Here is a 12209-nt window from a genome sequence, read left to right on the forward strand (position 1 = left end):
TCATGGTTGAAAATGGCAGAACGCACCATCAAAGCACGTGTCGCACGCGAATCCGGAACCCGCGGTGGCACAGCCATGGTTGCAGCAACTAGCAATGACTCCTCCTCTGCTCCTAAACGCAACAACAGTAACAACAAAGGGCACAACAACAACAAAAATAAAGGGCAAGGAAAAGCGTCCGGTCAGCAAGGTGGGGCCAGTAGTGGTCAGTCCAGTCAGTGGCAACCACGTCCTCCAGCTCAGTCTCAATGGCCACAGTGGCAACCGAATTAGGGAGGATGGACCATTCCACCATGTCCTTTCCCTGCCTATTCTTGGCAGCCACAACCCAATTACACGGCCCAACGACCACCTGCTGGGCCTGGCGTGCTTGGGCCCAAACCTCAAGCCTTCAATGTTATGACTCCATCTACTGCTAGTTACACGCCAACTGATATTGAGGCCGCTATGCATGCTTTATCTTTCTCTCAACCTGATGGAAACTACTACATGGATACCGGTGCCACATCTCACATGACGGCGGATGCAGGTATTCTCTCGTCTTATTTCAATTCAAGCACTAAAAATCATAACTTTGTTGTTGGCAGTGGTCATTTAATTCCGGTTGTCGGTCATGGTAGCACTAATTTAGCCCCACCTCATCCTCCCTTTGTTCTTCAAAATGTGTTACATGCTCCCAAACTCATTAAAAATCTGATCTCTGTTCGTAAATTTACCACTGACAACATGGTTTCTATTTCTTTTGATTCTTTTGGTTTTTCGGTCAATGATTTACAGACGGGGACCAGACTAATGAGATGTGACAGCGTTGGGGACTTATATCCACTCTTCTCAAATTCTCAAGCCACATCACCCAAACATTCAGCTTTTACTACTATGTCTCATGATATTTGGCATAATCGCTTAGGTCATCCTGGCGATACTATTATCAATTCTCTTCGTCGTAATAAATTTATTGATTGTAATAAGGCTTGTAAGACTTTTTGCTCATCTTGTCCTCTTGGAAAACATGCTAAACTTCCTTTTTATGATTCTTTATCATACATTTTTCTACCATTTGAAATTATTCATAGTGATCTTTAGACTTCTCCAATTGCCAGCTCTTCCGGGCACCGTTGTTATGTTCTTTTTCTTGATGACTATAGCAAATTTCTTTGGACTTTTCCTATTGCAAAGAAATCACAGGTAAAACAATTGTTCATATCTTTCCATGCTTTAGTCAAAACTCAATTTGAACGTAATATAAAATCTTTTCAATGTGACAATGGCACAGAATATATTAATGGCACTCTTGAGCAGTTCTTTGATTATCATGGCTTAGTCTTTCGTCTTTCTTGTCCTCACACATCGTCCCAAAATGGTAAAGCCGAAAGACACATAAAATCCATCAATAATATCATTCGGACCATTCTTGCTCATGCTTCTATGCCACCGTCCTTTTGGCATCATGCTCTATCTATGGCGACATATCTTCTTAATATCCTTCCTTCTAAGGTCTTAGATTATTTATCACCAACACAAATCCTTTATCAAAGTAACCCTTCTTACTCGGATTTGCGTGTTTTTGGTTGTTTATGTTTTCCATTGTTTCCCTCCACTACTATAAACAAATTACAGGAACGGTCTTCCCCTTGTGCCTATCTTGGTCCGGCTCCAAACCATCGTGGCTCAAAATGCTATGATATGTCTAGTGGAAAGATAATAATTTGTCGTCATGTGCATTTTGTTGAAACCGAATTTCCTTTTTCAAAATTCCACAAAACCACTCCTACAAATTATGATTTTCTGAGTGATAATATTGATCCATCAATCATGCATGTTATTTCTCAGAATTTAGCACCACAAAATCCACAGCCTGACCCAACTTCTCATGCTGCTCAGTCTCGGCCCACTCCTCATGTAGCACCGACATTGCAGCAGCCCCCTCCAACTTCTTCTCCTATCTTGGCCTCACCCACCTCATGTGGCCCAGTCCCAGCCTCAACACCTAACCCCATGCTGCACCGCATGACAACTCGTTCTATGAGTGGCATTCATAAGCCAAATCCTAAGTACTCTACCAATTGTCACGCGACCACCACTAAGGACATTTCTCCTATTCCAAAAAATCCCGTTAGTGCACTCCATGACCCCAATTGGAATCGTGCAATGTCAGATAAATTTACTGCTTTAATTGATAATAAGACTTGGGAATTAGTGCCTAAGCCACCGGATGTGAATGTTATTCGTTCTATGTGGGTTTTGCGCCATAAATATAAATCTGATGGTTCTTTTGAGCGCTATAAGGCTCGTCTTGTAGGAGATGGAAAAACACAGGCGCAAGGTGTTGATTGTGATGAGACGTTTAGCCCCGTGGTTAAACCTGCTACCATAAGAGCAGTTCTCAGTATTGCTGTCTCTAAATCTTGGCCTATCCATCAAATGGATGTCAAGAATGCTTTTTTACATGGTCATCTTAATGAAACAGGTTATATGCATCAGCCAATGGGTTTTCGAGACAAAAATCATCCAAATCATGTTTGCCTCTTAAAGAAATCTTTATATGGTTTGAAACAGGTTCCTCGCGCTTGGTATCAAAGGTTTGCTGATTTTGTTGCTACCATTGGGTTCTCTCACAGTAAGTCAGATTACTCTTTATTTATTTACAAGAATGGTTCTGACACTGCTTATATTTTGTTGTATGTGGATGACATTATACTTACGGCTTCATCTGATCGTCTTCGTAAGTATTTTATGACTCTTTTGGGTTCTGAGTTTGCTATGAAGGACTTAGGCCCCCTGAGTTTCTTTCTGGGTATTGCTGTTACTCGTCATGCCCATGGTCTATTTTTATCTCAGAAACAATATGCTGCAAAAATTATTGAGCGTGCCGGAATGTGTAACTGCAGTTCATGTCCTACTCCCGTTGACACTAAGTCCAAGCTTAGTGCCACCGACGATGCTCCTTTTAACGATCCAACCAAATACCGCAGTCTTGCAGGGGCTCTTCAATATCTTACTTTCACTCAGCCTGATATATCTTATGTCGTGCAGCAGATTTGTCTTCATATGCATGCTCCGACAAATGAGCATATGAGTGCTCTCAAGCGTATCATATGCTACCTTCAGGGTACTTTATCCCATGGTTTGCATTTGTACAAATCCACCATTGATAGACTAATCTCTTATACAGATGCTGATTGGGGTGGGTGTCCTGACACCCGTCGTTCCACTTCTGGGTATTGTGTTTTCCTCGGAGATAATCCGATATCTTGGTCTTCCAAACGACAGCCTATTCTCTCCCGCAGCAATGCAGAGGCAGAATACAGGGGTGTGGCTAATGTTGTTTCTGATTCCTGCTGTATCAGAAACCTGCTTCTAGAGTTGCATTGTCCCATTCAAAAGGCTACTATAGTTTACTGTGACAATGTGAGTGCGACATACTTATCCGGCAATCGTGTTCAACATCAACGCACCAAACACATTGAGATGGATATTCACTTCGTTCGTGAGAAAGTGGCTCATGGCGAAGTCCGTGTGCTTCATGTGCCGTCCCGTTACCAAATTGCTGATATTTTCACAAAAGGGCTTCCGCGCGTTCTATTTAATGATTTCAGGGACAGTCTAAGCATACGAGAGCCTCCTGCTTCGACTGAGGGGGAGTGTTAGAATATATTTAGCATATATTCTCTTATTAGTTTTATATATCTTTATTTGCCTACTTAATATTCGTTACCATATTTTCAGCCATTAATTAGCTAATTTGTAGCCTATCTTGGTGCTTGTATCTTGTATATATTACTCTGATTTGTAATGCAATAGACACGGAATCAATTTCCTTCACATAATCTTGTTGGATTCCCAAAAATATGAAGATAATAATATGTTTTGCATTTCTGTTAAAAGGTAATCAAAAAAATTTTGGACATGTTTTATTTCCAAGAAAATGAGATTCTCATGCTCATTTTGTTTTTGTATGATTTGATTCCCACGAAAAAAGAACAATTATACCCTTACTACTAATATCCATGCACTATCCCACTACTTCTCTACTTACATGTCATTTCTATTATTCACGCTATTGTATACTTCCAGTACATAATAAACCAGATTTTATTACAGCTTAATGATACCCGCCTAAAAATCGTACAATGTGCAAAGCATATTCAATTGTGTCTTAACTTTGAATTTAATTTCATATATATGTATGTTGGAATGCACCGCCTTAGCGTCATGTAAGATTGATTCATGATATAATTGGTTGTTGGTATAAAATATAATAATTTCTTTAATATAAAAAGGATATTTTAGTAATATAACATATATTTCTAGGAAAAAATATTGTGAACCAAATATATATTTAAATATTCTCAAGAATATAAAAAAGATTTTCAATAATTAATCAAACACATTTTACTTGAAATACCCATAAATGTTATTTCCATCTAATATTTCTAAAAATACCATTTTCGAGAATTCAACAAGAGTTCGCGAAACAAACTTCCCCGGGTACACTCATCTACCCTCTTTCTCTCTAAATTTTACATTGAAGCTAAAACATTGAACCAGACAAAAAGAATTTGACATTAATTTAACTAGTTGAGTTTTGGCAAATGTACCATGCAAGTAGGTACCTACTACCCACACATGCAAGGTCGTGTTACATATATAGATAATTATTTGCCATTTGGACATGATTAAGCATGACTCTACAATGTTGTCTACTTTTCTTTTGTAAATTAAACTCCATGCTTATCCCATACCATCACCAATGCAAGCCTATGAATACCCGATGATCTAGGGTTTCATGCGCCGCTCAATTCCCAAATGTGGAGCTATCTAGTTCCTGCTCTTAATCAAGCCTCTGAATAGTTTATTGGAACGTGCATTAGTTTAATTATTTAACAGTGCGCAAATGGCCGAAAAGTGCTGAAGCCCAACGCATGTGTGGAAGATTGCGAGCTGCTTCTTATTGTCCATATTCATTCAAAAGTTTCGGTTTTCATACTTATTTTTGGTAAAAAGAAATTTTTTTATGTTTCGTGGGATTTAAATATTTTGACCATATATAGAATGGAAGAAGTTATATATATATATATATATATATATCAAATTATGTATGCATAGATCACTCACATAAGAAAAAAAGTAGCTCGTGCTAATTTCTGAAAAAAGCAGATGAAAGAAATCTAAACATGCCTTGGGATAATGTTTTAGTAATGAAGAAAATTGGTTCCTGAAGTATTAGGGTTTAAGTAATGAATTTACGGCAGTAAAAAAAGTAATTAATTTACGGATTTGGCTCATCTAAAATGAGAAACTAAATTTTAAAGAATAATGTAATAATAATCTTTAAAAAATCAATAAATTGATATTATATATATATATATATATATATATTCTTTTTTATCATAATTTTAACCATTAATTTTCTAATTACCGATTGTTTGTCTATTTTATCCTCTAAAAGTAGGATTCAAATCACATATCTCACAATTGTGCCCCAAATCTTATCCCTTGTGACACCTCATCTAAAATTACACATAGGATTTTCTCAAATTCTCATATTGTCCTTTAATGACTTTCACGTCATACCAGGATTTGGGATAGGAATGTGAGACATCTGATTTGAATTCCTAAAAGTGTAGCCCTGTTGAGAAACACATGTTAATTAGAATCATAGAAAATTTAAATGTTTGAAATGTTGAAAAGGTATTGACACATAAGATTTGACACTTGAGTCTCTTAAAATTATGTTTAGAATATCATTTTATCAGAAAATGGATCTATCCCATAAAAAGAGGAGCAATTGAGTGTCAAATAGAAGCCTCAAACATCTTGTTATGGAAAAAAATTGAGGGACAAGAAACACAAGAGGAAAGTGAAATTTATTAAATAGTTAAAAACTTAAAATTGTGTAACAAAAAATCAAAGTGTAGCCTCGACTACAAAGTAATTATTCATCTTAATTACATCTATGATTTTGACTGATCAATGATCGACTAACTAATCCAATAATCAATAGCCAATCACATACATTTGTGGTAATAAGAAGTGATGAGTTATACTTTTAGTTTTATGTCAGTTTTTATTAGAAGCACCATTTTATATTTTTAGACTGATTGACCAAAGAGTGAAGTGAAAAATACTATCCGCTGGTGGATTTTAAAAAAGAAAAAGAAAGGTGAGTGCCATGGAAAAAATAATGTTTTAAAATTATAAGCTTGCTCATAAAGAGAAGACAAAATGTACTGAAAAAAAGAAAAGAAGACAAAAATTAAGATCAAATCACGATTTGGTGTACGAAATCTGACTCAAAGTCGGAAAAACATGAATAAGTGTTTAAATATAAATGATTAATATGTTAAAGTTAAAAGTTAAATTTTTTTGATGTTATTTGAGTTTAATATTTTTGTAAATAATTTTTAATTAGATTTTATTTATTTTTGGTCAAACTTCAGATTAATTAGGATTTCTTTTTCCTCATCAAGCAGAGGATTAAGATTAAAAAAACAAAAAACATTATCCAAGTAATATACTAATATTTTTAATAATGACTTTACCTTATATTTATTTAATTTAATTTAATTTAATCACGACATAATATATAAATTTAATTTAACATGATCAGACCCACATTAAAAAACAGTATGCATCGTACCCCACCTATATTTGGATTAAAGTGAGTAAATATTTTTTTTAATATGCTTAAATTTATTGTATATCTAGCACGTACGATCCTTAATAAAAATAAGTCAAGTTATTGCAAAAAGCGAGTCATACTAATTTACTAACATATTAACAGAGTAATAGTCATGCATATAAAAAAGAATGTTAGGGATACTCTATATTTTTTCTTAAAAACTCTCTATGATTGATTAAAATTGATTGGAAATAATCAATTTTAGTTAATTTTACTTCTCATTTAATATAAATCAGAAAATAAAATTATTAAATGAAAAATAAAACCTATAAAAAATTAATAAATTTTAATAAATTTTAATCAATCATAAAAAAGTCTTTTGAGAGAAAATGTCCCTAACATTTCTCTATAAAAAAAATCGTTTTGACTAAAGATTTACTGGGATAAGCACTACGTTTAGTATGAACACGGGAACGATATCTCTTTCTCCTGTTTAATGGGAGTAGGTAGCAAATAGCATTTCATGCTAAGCTTGACGTTTTGACTGGTCTTTGTTTCACACACAAGTACCATCTTTATTTTAACACTCATGTACGAATAATTTAGTTTAGGATCCTAAAGGATAAAGTTGTCACTTTTCAAAAGAATTGTTGGATGTTAATAATTATTTAATTGAATTGGTAGGGAGGGATAAAATGTTTGTTAAGAAAATCAATATTCAGTCATGAACCCTTTTGACAATAATCTCTCTTAGGCATAACTAGAGGCACTATTTTTGTTACTTTTGTAATTTGAATTAATAGGTTGCCAACTGTCAATTTGCCTGATCACAGACGCATTTTATTTTTGGTCATTGGCATATGACAATTGCCAAGAAATTAGTTGCCTAAAAAATAAACTTGAGTTTTGTTTTATTACGTGAGAAAGAAACAAAAAGCAAAAATGATGACGAAACGGTCTAAGAGTAGGATGAGAATGACATGTGTCTTCACATTCTTTCGGCGCCAATGTTGCAAAAAGTGTAATTAAACGAATATGAAACAAATTTGTATGTTTTCTCTAGTTTCTACATAAAGCCAAAGGATAACATAAAAAATTTATACTCTCAATACATTCTAATGAAACTTTTATTACATTCAATTTCGCTTTTATTATGACAAATAAACCAGTATTCTTTATTTTACAATATCTAGTTCTAACAGAAAACATTGTTAACTGTAAAATAAAAAACAGCAAACAATTATTATTAATATTAAGGGAAAACAGACACGAGGTGTCTAACTATTTTTTCATGTATTTTTAAATTAAAAGAAAGAAAATAGAAGTTAGTAGATTGTACGAAAGTAGTTATAAGAATAAAATAGTAATTTATGAATGCAATTATAGGAATAAAATAGATATAAAAAAGTATACATCAAAATATCATATTCATTTTATATCTAGGTAGATAGGAACTACACATAATAGTTACATAGAAGTGTTTTCAACACTTGCAGCCGAAAATTAGAATCTATTTTGTATTAAAAAAATACAACAATAATAAATAGAGAAAAATAGATTTGTGTATTCGGATGAGTGTTCTTAAAATAATAAAATTTATTCAACCGTGCAAAAACTTTTTGTGTATCTACACCAAGATCAATCTTTGTTATGAACTCTTTGATAAATTAAATTCTAAAGAGCAAACATTCTTTCTATTCTTCAAGTCTAAAACTAGGCTTTAACTTTTCTAGTTTGTTCTTAGTACAATTTGCTCTCCTGTAGATGCTTCTATCAAGATATGAATTTGAGTCTTCTTCAAACAAGAGATTTTAAAATAATTTCAAATATCTTTGTCTTTGTATTTGAAAATAAAAATTATCTTATATCTTTTTTATCGTAAGAAGCTTCCTGGTAGGCAAACATAATTCTCAAATAATCACATGATTAATTACAATAAGTAATCACATGATCTAACCATGATATGTAGCAATAATATCTTATTCTTATTTTATGGACAACTTCCACATTTATAAAATAATACTCTTTGTTTATATCAATTATATTCTTGGTGCTAGCAAAAAAATATAGTAATACTCCACTAAAATATTTATTTGATTAAATTAAATTCTCTAATTTAATTATCAAATAAATTATTTTCTTTTGCAAAGATTGAAACATTTATTTGTGTGTGATTCTGTAGGTTCAATACTAAATCGGTAGTAAATTAATCATAATTAATTTACTAATCAAGGTAGATGGTTAACAACATTCCCTAACTACCGGATAGTATGAAGTAACATCTTTTACCTTTAAAAACCAATAGAAGAATAATGCAATGTTTTCTTCCATCATTTACAATTCAAGGTTAACTCTAGAGTATAATATTACTGTCAAACTCTACTAAGTTAACATATTATATTTAATCAATAAATGACTTAAGAAACTCTTTTCTTTTTTCATTCAATTGTACTTACCTAGGTGTTAATTATATCATAGAGCTCAAACTCATTACCTAGAGTTGATGAATTTCTTCTTGATTAATCGTTAATTTTATAAGTATTTAATCATATACAATATTCATTCAACTAGCATCCTAAGGCATTAGGTGTGCAAAATGAAAATATAACAAATAACTTGTTAATTACTATGATAATCCCAAGTCAAAGAAAATTATTATATTTCTTAGTGAGAACTTCCTATTTACATATCAAGGTAATATTAACTATTAAAAATTTTCAATTGAGTCAGTTCAATGATGACATCCACATATATATCATTTATATATGCAATTTAATATTTATTAATCTTTATCCAATAAAGATCATTATATATATATATATATATATATTGATATATCTGGATTATTGATGTTCTATTCACAATAATGCTATGATCAAGAACAATTTTGATTAAAATTATAAAGAACTTGTTTCTCATTATCATAATCTCTATCATGATAACAAGTCTATAATTTTAATCAAAGATTTTGTCAAATTAATAATTTAATAAAACAATAAATATGATAATAAAATAAAGAACAATTCTTTACTAAAATTGATAACATAATGGATTGGATCTTGGGCATATATATTTATCCCCAATAATCTCCCACTTGTAGTAGAGTCAATCACTCATGTATTCCATTACTAATTGCAACTTATGCTTATCAAACTACTTTAGTTTTTAATTTGGAGTTTCCATAAATGAGGTGTACTTTTTAGTTCTACTTAAGTACTTAAGAATGGTCTTACCCACTTTCAATGCTCCCCACCAAGACTTTCTAGATATCAACTTTTTACACCTAGTTCATAAATGATATTAGAACATGCAAAAATCATGTCATATACAATAGTTCCCACTATGCTAGCATATGGTACTCTAGTTATGTATTCTCTCACTTCATGAGTTTTAGGACAATCCTCCATATTGAGAGTAACTCCATTTTCTATTGGCAAATAGTCACTTTTGGAATTTCCATGTTATACCTCTTTAGGATGGAATCAATGTACATAGATTGGGAGAGTCCAAGCAAGCTTTTAGATCTATCTCTATAAACCTTTATTCCTAGAATATAGGTTGTCTCTCCTAAATCTTTCATGGAGAACTATTCTGATGGCCAAACCTTCGTACTTTGCATTGTTGGTATATCATTTCTAATGAGTAATATGTCATCCACATATAGCACTAAGAAAATGATTACACTCCCTCTAACCTTTTTGACTCACAAGGTTCTTCCTCACATTAAAGTGAATGTTCCAACTTTTGGAAGCTTGTTTCAATCCATAAATGGATCGTTTGCAACTTGCAAACTTTATTATGATCAGACAAGGATGTGAATCCTTCTTGTTGTGTCATATACATATCCTTTTTTAGCTCACCATTAAGGAAAGTCGTTTTCACATCCATTTGCCATATTTCATGATCATAGTATGTTGCTATAGCAAGAAGAATCTGAATTGATTTGAGCATTGCCACAAGAGAAAAGTTTCATCATAATCTATACCTTCCTTTTGATGATATCCCTTAGCAACAATGCGAGCTTAATAGGTCTCAACCTTCCCATCTGTTCCAATCCTTTTCTTGAAAACCCTTTTACATCCAATTGGTAAAACATAGATTTCCATGATTAGTTCAAGCTATACTATATTAGTTCCAAACCTTTACAGAATATGAAAAGGAAGCATCAAAACTTAGTTTCCATGGGCAACAAAATTTATTTGTAATAATAATGGTATTGCATCTTTATCAAACTTGTATGAGTTAAATGCTTGTATTAAAAAGAATGTGTGAAAATTTCTGATACTAATATCTTCTTGAAAATTAAGAGCCTCTTTGATAGGTTGCACGATGATTTTCAAGTAAGACTTTTTAGCATAACATCACAAGAGAAAGAAGTATATAATATATCCAATAACAATATTACTTGCAAAAATGCATCATAATTTCTTACAGAAAATTTACTTATATAGACAAGATTCGTCTAGGCAAATACATACATAAGTAGGAAGAATAGGTTATGAAAAACTTCTCAGATCGTCAAACACTACTTTCTTGTAGATAGACAAAGAAATTTTATTAGGAAGAAACAAGAAAAACAAACATCTAATGCAAGATAACAGACTTTGGGAAAAATGCAACATTTTGTAATTACAAAGCACCATTATGATTGCCAACCGGATGCAAAGTAAACATAAAACGAGCTTAATATATAGCAGTCTAAAATTTTGGAGCATATTAGCAAACATTGGCTTAAAATTACTTGATAGTTTATATTGTCAATCAACTAAAGCTACACCCACTATTGAAAACAACACAACAATTTTACTACAACACACCTCATAAACAAGAGATGGTGCTTCATCTTGTGTCTTTTTAGAGAGGCACTTCAAGGCAAGTCTAGCAGCACCCTGTTCAACAGTTTTTAAGTGGGACAAAGAGGATTTGGAAGTGTAACACACCCCATCAATCTACACCCTTGACCTAAATTTTGGAGCATGTTATTGTCCCTCATTGATAGTAACCCATGATGTTAGAGTCTTAGAGATCACTTAATATGTTCCACATTGATGCATGCCACAAATCTCCCAATAAAAATTGTGTTGACAATAGTAAACATGAGCAAAGGCAAAGCATAAATATCAATTATCAAGTTATCAAACACTTAGAATTCAAAACACAACATGTTTAATGCAAATTGCCAAATATAATGTTGCTAAGTAAAATTATAAGAGAATCTAAAAAAAAGTAAAATTATAAAAATAAGTTTAAAGGAATCATGCTTTGAAAACTAACTTAAAAGCTCGATTAGCAGTTTGACTTAATGTGAAATGTAATTTATTATTTGCAAACTCACTTTCTCCAAAACAAATAACAAATATTTCAAAAATAAGCTAATCCAAACGCTCAACATACAAGTTTTCAAGCATTAATCACTTCACTTTAAACTAAGGTTATGTTTTTCTCTGTTAACACTTTAGAAAAACAGAGTAAAAAAAGAAAATAAAATAAACTTCCCTCTAAGTTAAAATTAGCTTATACATAAACTGAAATCAGCTCTTGAAGAAGCTTCTTTCATTTAACTTCTCTAAAAAAATTGATTTTAACT

This window comes from Glycine soja, chromosome 1, assembly GCF_004193775.1.
Source record: "Glycine soja cultivar W05 chromosome 1, ASM419377v2, whole genome shotgun sequence".
Taxonomy (NCBI): Eukaryota; Viridiplantae; Streptophyta; class Magnoliopsida; order Fabales; family Fabaceae; genus Glycine; species Glycine soja.